Source organism: Protopterus annectens, chromosome 1.part0 (genome assembly GCF_019279795.1).
Source record: "Protopterus annectens isolate FY-2018-M chromosome 1.part0, PAN1.0, whole genome shotgun sequence".
Taxonomy (NCBI): domain Eukaryota; kingdom Metazoa; phylum Chordata; order Ceratodontiformes; family Protopteridae; genus Protopterus; species Protopterus annectens.
The window spans coordinates 1,924,016,336-1,924,029,344 of NC_056725.1; the positions used below are offsets into that span (position 1 = coordinate 1,924,016,336).

Consider the following 13,009-nt stretch of genomic DNA (forward strand, 5'->3'; position numbering starts at 1 on the left):
GAACTGTCTTTCTGGTTACCTGGCCCAACGTTAATTTGGCCAGATATCTCCTTCCCTCTCCCCTTTCATTGGCTGTTGTGAGTAAGCACAAAATTATAATTTTGTGAAATCACTCCACTTCGCCTATTTAAATTTATTGGCTATCCCACTGTGTTCCATATAACTAGAATACAAAGTGCCCATCCCCTTTCATCTATTTTGCTCTTTTAAAATTAGTGGCTCTCCACTTAGATAGCTAAAGCTTAGTTACCCCACATTCATATTTAACTGCTTAGTGAACACTGCAGCTCTTAGGATATTAACCCATTTTTCCATCTTACCTTTAACATCTGTAGCATCTACTCCAAGACCACCAATTATTGGATACCCCATATTCTGCCTCTCAGTAGTTATCTTGGGATTAGTGCTTCTCTTTTGCTCCTGGTAAGAGAAGGAGCACAGGGACATTATTTCCTGGAGACTGCTGATCACCAGAAAACCTAATAACTGCTTCATAGGTGCCTGCTTGGAGTTTGTGCTTATTTTTTGCTCCTGGTAAGAGAAGAAGCAGAGTGCACTGATTCCTGACTGTCTTTGGTTGGGCAGCGGGTATCTGTGCTTGACATCCCTGACTGGTCTAGTTCCTAGCCAAGGCATCTACCAAGAAAAGGCTACAACAAGCCTACAGACCCTTGCATCATCTACCACAAGACTGTGGCTCACCAAACAGGCTGTGGCCTGCTTATTATCTTCGGATTGGTGCTTATGTTTGCTTCTGGTGAGAGAAGAAGCAAAAAAGGATTGAATCTCTGCAGAGTGAAGCTGTGGTGAGACCAGTTCTAGTAGTAGCCAGGTAGTAGCCATTTAAGGACGGCTCAATGGTGCAGCCGTTTGCATTGTCACCTCACAACAAGAGGTTCTCTGGTTTGATTCTCAGCTGGGATTCCTTCTGTGCAGAGTCTGCATGTCCTCCTTGGATTTGTGTAGGTTTCCTGCAGGTGCTCTGGTTTCCTCCCATGTTAAAAAGACATGTGTCTGGAGTGTTTCTCCCTGGGCCTCTGCTGAAAATTGGCTCATTCCAACTTGAACTTTCCTGGTAAACAAATGTTAAATAAATAAATGTGACTTCTCTCTTTTCATCATCCTAGACAAGCTAATTATTTCTTTCTTTTCAGTAAGTACTGCTTGATTTGTCCATAATTCCTCAGAGTCTACTTAGTTTCCCCTCAAGTGTTTGGTAGTACAGTGTATTGATACAGACACCTTGAGTGACATTTGACATTTTTTCCTGTAACAGCACTATTAAAAATTTCACCAATATCTACTTGCCCACAGGGCAACTAGTTTGCAGTGACAAGCACTGCCCCCAGAGTTGCAAACTGGATACTCCTGGCATTGCTCTATATTCTCACTATGGCTTTCCCACTATCTCTGCTACCAGCTTGGTGGATATGGTCCTCCTGAGGCAATGTAGAAATTGCTTCATGTTAACTGACAACCAGTTAATTCTCAAACAAACTGATATGGTATGTCAGAGATGTATTTACATAATGTCAGTGGAGGCAAAGCTCTCATAAAAGCACTCCTAAAGTCAATAATGTTGTCAGTAGTACACACAGTGCATACATCACACACAGTTCAAAGCAGACACATAGACCAAATATGCTGAAGCACTTAAATGTAACCTTCCTAAACCCCAAATACCACCTAGATGAACTACACATAACAAATACCCACAGCAGCTCTGAATGCATTATTTCAAAACAACACTCACATCAACACATACAGCCACATCTCATGGAGCCTGTACTTCTAAGCCCATTCAACATTCTGGTCATTGGAGACTCCGTTATGATACACACTGATGGTCCTCTCTCCAGGCTGAGTAAAGAGAAATCCATGGTCAGTTGCTTATCCGGGGCTAGGATCTACCACATTGCACATGCACTCAAGGTCATTGGATAACAAGTACCAGTATGACTCTGCCATAGTCCATGTGGGTGTAAATGACCTGAGTTGTACCTCCCTAAACTATATGAACAGAGACATCATGGAGCTCTCAGAATATGTATCCCAGGATGGTATGAGATTAGCACTGAGCAGCATTTTATCTTCGCCAAGGATGATGCCACAATATGAACAAAAGATGACTGACTTTAATAATTGGCTTAGTTCAGGTGTCATTCTGAGGGGTTGCAGTATTTATCAGCATGGAAGGAGATGGTCAACAGACCACGCTGTTTTGCCAGGGATGGTCTGCACTCTCCCCTTTAGGCTTTTGAATATTAGCTAAAAGATTGTCTTCCCCATAGTGCCTTTTTTAGGCAATGCCAAACGAAAAGTACTTCCAACATAGCAAATCAAAACCAAGAAAATCTAAAGGTATTACTGTTCACTGCTAGGAGTCTAAACAAAAAACTCCACCCCCTTGAAGCTCTCTTCACCCTAGAGAATGCTGATATCTATGCGATCACAGAGACATGGTTTAAAGTTGAGGAGATCACACTGTCAGTGCAAGGATATAATGCCTACTATACATTTAGACCAGCTACTATACAGACAGACAGGGACTAAAAGTGTAGGTGTCTTGATTTACACCAAAAATAAATATACCTCTAGGCTGGTCAAACAGGACAATGCACTTGAGCTTCTGCATGTTCAAATCACCATAGGGAAATCCAATACCACTTCCTTGCAAGCTATAGGTTTCCCCTCTATGACCCAGGAAACACATACCATGTATTTAAACTTATTAGAAACACTAAACATCCAACCCAATACCATATTCATGGGTGACTTTAATTACCCCACTATTAACTGGGAATCCTATAAGACACCAAACATGCAGGCACAGAGATTCCTGGATTTTGTAAACACAAATTCCCTGGACCAGATTGCCAATACACCAAACAAGAGTGCAAATACCGGACCTGGTCCTAACTAATATGTGAAAGTGCTGCACACCCCCTTGTGTGATGTCTTCTTTGGCATGGTCAAATGACAAAATGGTCTACTATGAAGTAAAAATAAAAAACCCAGCGAACCCTGGAATATTCAGAAACTACTCTAAGGCTAACTTCCTCCTATTAAGTGATAACCTAGCAACATTTCAGGCTCCCATAAACCCTGAGAACACTACTGCATATGCAGAACTGTTCACAGAAACCCTATACAACCATGTTAATAGCTGCATAGAGGCAGCTGTACCATCCAGGAAGTACAGAACTAACTCAAAAAAACAAGCCACCCTGTTGGAATCAAAAAATCAATAGGCTGTATAACAGAAGGTTGAAAATCATGGAAAAAATTAGGAGGTGCAACACCCAGCAGGATAAAAGCACTCTCATCAAACTAAACAAACGACTTAGAGAGCAAACAAAGTACTACCAAAGCCAATTGGCCTCCCAGGCCAAGGACAACCAGAAGGCATTTTTTAGCTATGTTTGCAACCTCAAAGACAATACACAAGCTTTTTGTAAATGGAGCCACCTGTACTGAGACAGAATATATAGCAAACGTACTGGTCAACAAATTCATCTCCAACTTTACACATCTCTTCCCTTCAACCTTCCCTCAGGAAATATCATCAAATATACCCACCCCCCTCTCATATCACTAGGGAACAGGTCCTTAATGCTCTCTCTAAGGCCAAGAACACTGCATCAGTGGGCCCAGAAAATATTCCAGGATGTCTTCTAAATAGCATGAAACATGACCTATCCGGCCCTCTGGAATTGCTGTTTAACTGTAGCCTCCAAACAGGCTTTGTGCCTCATGGATGGAGAACAGCAACAGTCATTCTTCTGCACAAAGGTGGGCCATCTACAGACTCTGGAAACTACAGACCCATAAGTCCCACTAGACTCATATGCAAAGCCATGGAAAGAATTATGGAAATAACCAGTAATGACATAGTAAACCTCCAGACATTGGACCCAACTCAATTTGGTTTCATCAAGGGCAGGTCATCCTTACTCAACCTTGTGTTCTTCTTTGAGAAGGTCACCAAAGCAATGGATGAGGGCAAAATGGTTCACACTGCCTACCTTGACGTGGCCAAGGCATTTGACACAATACCCCACTCGGGCATTGTTGACAAAATTAAGAGGTGAGAAACAAACCCTTATGTCACCTAGTGGATAGCCAACTGGCTCACAGACAGGACCAAGGAAGTTACAATTGGGGAGGCCAACTCTACAAAGAGACCAGTCACAAGAGAAGTCCCTCAAGGATCGGTCCTGGGACCACTGCTTTTTGGCATTTACTTCTCTGAAGTCAAGGCCAATGTCAGTGGCCTCTGGTTGCCTAAATTTGGAGATAATTGCAAATTAGGAGTTGTCATTGAATCCCACACAGAAACAAATGTTCTCCAGGAAGGGCTGACACAGACAAACAACTGGCATCAGAACCATGTACTAAAATGAAATGCTAAGAAATGCATAATAGTATCCTTTGGGAAGTCATCCACCCCTGGTAACTATCATATTGACAACACATCCCTAACAGTTAACCCAGTAGTCAGGGACTTGGGAACATACATAGACAGTAATCTAGCCTTTGACCATCATTTTTCCCTTAGAACTGCTCTAACTCTTAAAATAAGGACCCTATTTTCTATCTAAAGCCCTGCACTTGCACTTGCTCATACAAGCAATTTTATATAAGTTAGCACTAATAAACCAAAAGCACTACATCCCTAGATACTCCCTTGAGCACTCGGCCCCTATTGGTCCTTTTTGATCAGTCATAAAGGAGTTACCTATACCTTTCTGGCATGACCAAAGGACAGATGCTGGTTTCCTCTCCAGTCCAGCTGGTGAATCTGGGAATCCTGAGGCAATGTTACAACTGCCTCATGTACACAGACAGCCCTCTCCTCCTCCCAACAAGCTCAAATATATGTGAGAGATGCAACCATATAGCCAAACTGGAGGCTGAGCTCTCTCAACTCAGTACTGGCCTAGTCAGTCAGGAGGAGAAGGTAACCACACACACCACAAATCCAGTCTCACATAGACCTACCACAACGTCTAACCAAACACATAAACACACCAAAACATATTTGGAGGCTCTAAATAAGAATCTGCCTTAAGCAGCAGAGACCTCCAAAGCAGACATCCAAGCACCTGCTAACCCAAAACAAAACACATGTAACACATAATTCACAAAGTCAGTGTGCCAAACAAACACAGCCCTTAAGGCTAAACAACACACCTGATACACTTGTAATAGGTGACTCTATTATCAGACACACTGACGTCCCACTCACTAGACTGAACAAGGAGAGGGTCATGGTAAGCTGCCTGTTGGGCGCCAGGATCCGCCACATAACACAAGCACTCAGGTCACTCCAAGACAAGTACAAATATGACTCAGTCATTGTCCATGCTGGTGTGAATGACCTGAGATGTACCTCCCTGGACTACATGAAAAGAGACATAGAGGAGCTCTCTGATCATGTAGCCCAGGCTGGTATGACCCTGACCTTGAGTAGCATCTTACCCTCACCAAGAATGATGCCACAGTATAAAGACAAAATGATCGATTTTAACAATTGGCTAAAGTATTGGTGTCATTCAAAGGGGATCCAGTGTCTGTCAGCCTGGGATGACATGCTCGACAAGCCGCATTGCTTCGCTAGGGATGGATTGCACCTGTCACCCCTGGGCTTTTGGATACCGGCAAAGGCTCTTGCTACCCCCATAGTGCCTTTTTTAGGCAAGGCTCGAAGGACAAGCCCACCTCCATAGATAACACAGGGAAAAAGAAACTAAGGGTAACGCTACTCAACGCCAGAAGTCTAAACCTCAAGATGTACGCACTCGAAGCTCTCCTCAGTATGGAGAATATTGACATCTGTGCAGTAACAGAAACCTGGTTCAAGACTCCCGAGAGCACCCCAGCACTACCAAGTTATACCTCATACCATGCTTTTCGGCCCAAAAACTCGGACCGAACCACAAAAGGAGGGGGGAGTATCCATATTCATCAAAGATACTCCCACCTCCAGGTTAGTGGCATTGCATAAAGCAGCAGAGACCATCCATGTACAACTAACAGTGGGCAAAACTGCCTTTCAGTTTATAGACTGCTACAGACCACCCCCCCAAACTCAGTAATCTCACATGGCCTTCCTGAAAACACTGGAGAATATGAAGGTCTCTCCAAACACCATTATACTGGGTGATTTCAACTACCCAAACATAGACTGGGAGCATTACTGAAGCCCCAATGCCCTAGCCCAAAGGTTCCTTGAATTTATAAACTCAAATGCTATGGAACAACTAGTCACCACTCCCACAAGAGGGAAAAACATACTGGACCTGATCATCACCAACATGGGGACTCTATGCTCCACACCAGAATTATATACCCCTCATTGGTAAGATCGGACCATAAATTAATCTGACTGGACATCCACATCCCGACCCCACCCCCAGCCCAGAAAACCACAGTGAACAATTTCTCAAAAGTGAATTTCACACATCCCAAAACCGAGGTGACATCCTTCAAAGCCCCCGGGCCAGCGGAAACTACGGCCCAAACTGCAGAAACCTTTATAAACGCATTCTATGGACACCTTCAGGAATGCATGGATCATGCAATCCCAAATAAAACCAAGACCCAGTCCTCCAAAGGCAGGCGTCCAATCTGGTGGACCCCAGCCATAAATAAGCTTTACAACAAAAGGAGGAAGCTACTACATGATAGAGCTAAATCCCTAAAAGGGAAGGCATCTCTGATCAGTACTAGCAAAAAACTACGGTCCCTCATAAAATCATCCATGGCCAGCTTCGAGAGAAAAATTGCACAGGACACCAAAGATAATCACAAGGCCTTCTTTAGTTATGTTAGAAACCTGGGTGGCAACTCCCAGATGTGTTCAGAGTTAATCCAAAATGACAAAAAATACACTGAACCCACAGACATAGCCAACATCCTAGCAGACAGGTTCAGTGCAAACTCCCCCCTTCCCCCCCAAAAGAGCAAATATCTATCCTAGCAGAGAGTCGCCTCCCTGACATCTCAGATGCTCAGGTGAGAGCTGCCCTCTCCAAGGCAAAAAACACAGCAACAATGGGACCGGACGGTGTCCTGTGCTGCATCCTACATGAGCTCCAAGAAGAGTTAAAACCTCATATAAAGTTACTGTTCGATCTCAGCCTTACTACAGGATATGTACCCAAGGAATGGCGTACAGCAACAGTGGTCCCACTCCACAAAAGCAGTGCCACAACGGACCCTGGAAACTATCACCCCATAAGTTTCACTAGCCTGGTCTGCAAAGCTATGGAGTGGAACATCATGGAGCTCATAACCAAAGACATTGGGGACCTGTATACACTGGATCCTACCCAATTTGGCTTTGCTAAGCGCAGATCCTGCCTCCTGAACCTGGTTGACTTCTTTGAAACAGTCACCAAGGCCATAGATGAAGTGAAGGTAGTCCACACAGCCTACCTGGACCTTGCAAAAGCCTTTGACACAATACCCCACTCGGGCATCATAAATAAGCTCTCCAGTTTAAATATCAATCCCTATGTCATAAGATGGGTTGCAAACTGGCTCAAGGATAGAACCCACATGGTCAGAATTGTGGGAGCCATGTCAGACTCTAAACCAGTTACTAGTGGCGTCGCACAAGGCTCAGTCCTGGGACCTCTCTTGTTCGGTATATATTTCTCTGAGGTACAGGCTAACACGGGAGGACTATGGCTGACCAAGTTCGCAGATGACTGCAAACTGGGTGCCATAATTGACTCGCAAACTGATGCAGACATCCTCCAAAAGGGTCTCACAGAGATGGATAACTGGTGCCAGAACCATAGCCTAAAGCTAAATGCCAAAAAGTGCATAGTTATCCCCTTTGGGAAAAACAAAGTGCCCACAAATTACCACATAGGTGGTAATCCATTAAGCACGGAAGAAGTAATTAGGGATTTGGGGACCCAAGTGGACAGCAATCTTTCATTTGACAATCATGTCGCCACAGTGGTTAGAAAGACCTTCTATATAGCCCACCTTATCACGAAAGGGTTCACATCTAGATCAAGAGAGGTCATTGTGCCCCTCTACTCATCACTCATCAGGCCCATAATAGAATACAATGCCCCATTTGGGATGTACCTTACCCGACACCTGCATCAACTGGAAAGACCCCAAAAGTACCTCACCAAGAGGATCAAGGGACTCAAACAGATGACGTATGCTGCCCGGTTAAGAAACTCCAGCTATACTCAGTTGCATACCGCCTACTCAGAGGCGACCTATGCCTGACGTATAAAGCCATGTCAAACCCAGATTTAATGGACATGCTCCACCTCAGAAAATTCAAATCCCTTAGAGCTACGCGCTCAAGGGACTTAAACCTCAGCACAGAAATTAATAGAACATGCTGGAGGGACAGGTTTATAACCCAGAGGCTCCCATCACTCTGGAATAGAATCCCAGTCCATGTCAGACAGAGCCCCTCACTGCTTCTCTTCAAGAGAAATCTTGACGAGTAGATGGGAGATCGTAGGTTTACCCCGGGGATCACTTCTGCGTCACTGCTAGACAGAGGCACAGTAAACTAACCTTAAAAGGGTATAGTAAACTCATTTAAAAGGGTGGTGAAAGCCAAACACACTCTGGCTAGGCTTGTAAATGCCCTAGGGCAGATAGCCTAGTATCAACCTACGAACCTATATAGTGAGGAACTCATTCTGTGCTGCCTAACATATAAACAAAGGTATGGCATCTAGGTCTGTGGAAATCATTGTTCCACTACATTTGGCATTCTTCAGACCTATCATTGAGTACAGTGCCCTCTTTAGTATGAACCTAACCAGGCATATCCAACAATTGGAATGTCCACAGAGGTTCCTCACTAAAAGAATACAGGGTAGAAGTAACATGTCCTCTGAAGACTGCCTCAAGGTTCTATTCCTGTATTCAATCTCCTACAGGCTGTTGAGGCAAGCTCTATGTCTGGCATACAAGGCATTGGCAGACCCCACTCTGATATACCTCCTGCATATCCACAAAACAAACAGTACCAGAATTATCTGTTCTAAACACTTAAATGCTGCCTGTGATATAAATAGGACCTTCTGGAGAGATAGGTTTGTATCCCAGAGACTCCCCATCTCTGGAACAGGTTTCCCATCCATGTGAAGCACAGTTCCCCCATAACACAATTCAAGTACAGCTTGGACAATTGAATGGGGAAGAGGAAGTTCGTCCCTGGTTTGGTACCTATGTCACTAATGGACACAGGTAGTCTGTAAATGGTTCATATCCCAAGCCCCTGCTTGTAAATGTTTCATCTCACAAGCCCCTGATTACACTTATCAAGGGTAACAGAACTTGTCAGAGGTTAGGGTTGCATGGCTAGACTTAAAAAGGCCCCTGTAGTCGATAGCCTAGTAAACACCTATGAACCTAAGTGTTTGTCCCTAAGAACCTCTCGAGTTGCCTGTCCTCCATGTCTATTTACTTTGAAAACCAATGTCTTAAGCTGTTGGCTCAGGGTGCTATGGCAGTCTTCCTGTTCCGAGGGTCAGCCATTGGCCAAGAAAAAGCCCAAAATACTCAGGTCTGATATGGCTTCTCTCCAGCCTCCGCTGGACAGCTCACTTGAGGCTAGTGAAAACCCAGATGATCATCTGGTTGTTGCTTCTGATTCCTCTGCCACGACTCCATCTGAGGCCAGCATGGATCTAATTTTTCACATGTCCTCAGTGGCTTTATAAATGTCTGCTGCTGATGTTGAAGGGGGACCTTGGCTGATTATTTCCAAGGGATCGAGGAGGATTCCACAGACCTTAGTGAGGGAAGAGATCCCTACTATGCTGATTTTTTTTTTCTCCAAACATCTTTATTAAATATTTTCACATATGACAAAGGCAATCTTACATTTATATAAATGAAAAACATACAAAGTGATACCACTTTAGTTGCAAACAGTTTACATCACAGACACCACTGAAACAACTGTAATTGCAAACATTATACATCACTTATAAACCATACAGTCATTGTCAGTTAAGCATTATACAGCTCATTCAAATCTTGCCTCTTAAACCTCGTTCCTGCTCTGCAGATATTATTCCACAATTCCCATTTTTTCCTATGTAGTTTGCTCCTACCCTTATCTAAAGATCCCATTTCCAGGTGTTTTATCTCTGTCACTATATTCACTACTTCTAATAAAGTTGGTCTAGACTTTGATTTCCATTTTCTAGTAATTGCTTTTTTGGGCAGCCACCATAATTAAGACTCAGCAAGGCTTTACTATGTCTAGACAATTCCGATTTTGTAGTATAACTTAAAAAAATCATCTCTCCAGTCAGGCCAATCCGCTCGCCCAGCATGTCTGACAGAGCAGTCTGCAGGGAATCCCTAAAGTCTGCCAGCTCACTACACTCCCAAAAAATATGTTCCCAGCTACCTCTTTCTTGCCTGTTACAGCTTCAACATTTGCTATCCACCTAAGGAAAAATTATTTGGAGTCTACTTGGAGTATAAAAATAACTATGTAAACCCTTCCAGGCAAAGATCCTAAATCTTGTATATTTGGAAGATATACATATACCCCCCCCATTGTCTCTTTGTGAATTGCTTATCCAGTCTCTCTTCCCAATCCTTTCTAAGCTCCTCTGATTGATTCTTGTAATAAGCATGCAATATTTTATATGGTTTACTAATTATTCCTTTTTAATGGCAGCTTCTGTTCTTGATTCTATTAAAATCTCTACTAGTGCTGGTCTTTCATTCAGGAGCCCCCTATTTCTTTCTCGTTGCCTTTACTCGGATATCAATCCTTAATAGGGAAGATAATCTCTAACTTGCAGTGCAAATAAATTCTTAGCATCTTCCCGTTCTGTTACCTTTCCCTTTCTAGTTATTTGTGCCTAATACCTTGGTTCCTTTGCCAGTTTTCTCCAATAAACTCCAGACCCCTCTTTGTTATTAAATTTGTTTATTCCTGGACTGGATTGTTGTATTTGTCCAGATCCATTTTGCCTATTATCTATGTCCCTGTCCACAGTTATCCGTATTGCCAAAGTCTCTTTTCTCCATTCTCGTGCTTTGGTTCTTAGACTACTCCCTACTATTTTATGAGTATAATACTCTGTATGATTTTGGTTATTCTCCTTAAGAGTCTGCATCCAAAATCCCAATCTCTTCTTATTTCTTGAGCTTCCTCCCTGTGTCAGCATCATTCCTTTCCACTTTGAATTATAGTTTTCTTCTTGTGCTATGTATAAGAGCCTTAACTGTGTTGTTCTAAAATACATCCTCAAATTGGGAATCCTAGTCTGCCTTGTTCTATTGGTAGCATCATTTTATTCCACTTGACCCTTGCTGTCTTCCCTTCCCAGATAAAATCCTTCATCTCTTTTTTAATTGCTATCCACAACTTCTCTTCCAATTGATACAAGTATGGCTGACCTGTGTATAAGACTAAAGGGACTAAAAACATTTTAATGGATCCCTACTATGCTTATTTAGTGTTGACAAGGGTCCGATCCTCCCAGGGTTTTTCATGCAGATGTCCCGGAGAAAAAGAAAACCAAGCATATTTCCCCGGCATTTAAGGATCCCACTGTGAATGGCAGGATTTTACTCTGAGGTTATTTAATGCTTTAATGGCTTTAAAGGCTCATCAGGGGTTGTCTATGCCTGACCCTCCCTAATCTTCTACTCCTCTTAAGAGGACTAAGGAGCATTATTCTTCTGATGAGGATTAGGATTAAGGGAAGAGTCATTAGCCAACTCTTCTCAGTTCCCTTCTCATTTGGACTATGGTTCAGAGGAAAATAATTCTATTAGTCCAAATTTTGCTTTAGAGAAACTCTCCTTTGGGGACACTATTTCCAGGATGATGTAATTCGTTAACTGGGATTGTTCTCAGGTTTCTGATATCTAGAAGAGGTATTAGGAGCTCCAGCAGATGGAGTCCCCCAGACCTTATACGGTTTCTTTGGTTCTGGCTGTCCTTTTAAATATGTTTCAGCAGCTTCTGTAGCCCCTGATTTTCAGCCCCCAGCCCCCAAGAAACCTGACAGATTTTAAAAGGTCTGTGATGATTTAAATTTCTGTATAAATGCACTTCTGTTGATCATTCTGAGGTGTCTGCCTCCTCTGACAAACCCTCTAAGCTGTTGCCCTCCACCAAGTTGCTTCCTTCAGATAAGGAAAGTAGAGCCATGGAGAGGATGGGCAAAAAGGTCTGTACTGCTGCCACCCTGTCTTTTAGGGCTATTAATTACCAAACTCATACGACCAGGTATGTTTTATCCCTTCTTTCTCATGTTTCTCAGGTGATTTCAGACCTTCCTGATTCTGAGGGGAAAGGCTTCGGCCCTTTCTTTGTTGGGTTCTACCTCTCATGTTGCCCTCCATTCTGTTGAGTGGAGTTATGTTGCAGTTGATGCTTCTTCCAGGGCTGCTGCATTTGGTTTTGTTTTAAAGTGTTACTTGTGGTTTCATCTTCAGGCTTTGCCTGATGACATTAAGGCCAAATTACTCAATGCTCCTTTGGTTTAGGTCCATAGGTTGGTACTAGGCTATCGGCCCTAGGGCCTATACAAGACTAGCCATAACAATTCCCTGGCTATTTCTTCACACACTATTTACTTCCCTGGACCCCTGTCTAGCAAGACGACTGACATGATCCCTGGGATGAATTTCCTTTCTCCCAACCAGTCATCAAGGTTCCTTTTGAAGAGGGCCAAAGAGGTGCTCTGCTTGACATGTATGGGTAGTCTATTCCAGAGTCTGGGGCATCTCTGGGTCAGGAACCTATCCCTCCAGCATGTTTTGTTTATTGTGATGACAAGGTTTAGATCCCTGGAGCATATGACTCTGAGGGACTGGGATTTCTTTAAGTGTAGCATGTCCAACAGCTCTGGGTTTGACATGGCCTTGTATGTTAAGCAGAGATCGCCTCGGACTAGACGATATGCAACAGAGTATAGCTGGAGTTTTTTAAGGCGGTCAGCATAGGGCATCTGCTTTAGGCCTGTGATTCTTTTAGTGAGGT

At 43.3% G+C, this 13,009-nt stretch overlaps 1 protein-coding gene across 1 annotated transcript in view; it reads left to right on the forward strand.

Annotated features, from left to right (window-relative positions):
- AGXT2 (alanine--glyoxylate aminotransferase 2) overlaps positions 1 to 13,009 on the forward strand; it is a 1,286,299-nt gene that overhangs the window by 1,249,722 nt on the left and 23,568 nt on the right. The window lies entirely within an intron of this gene.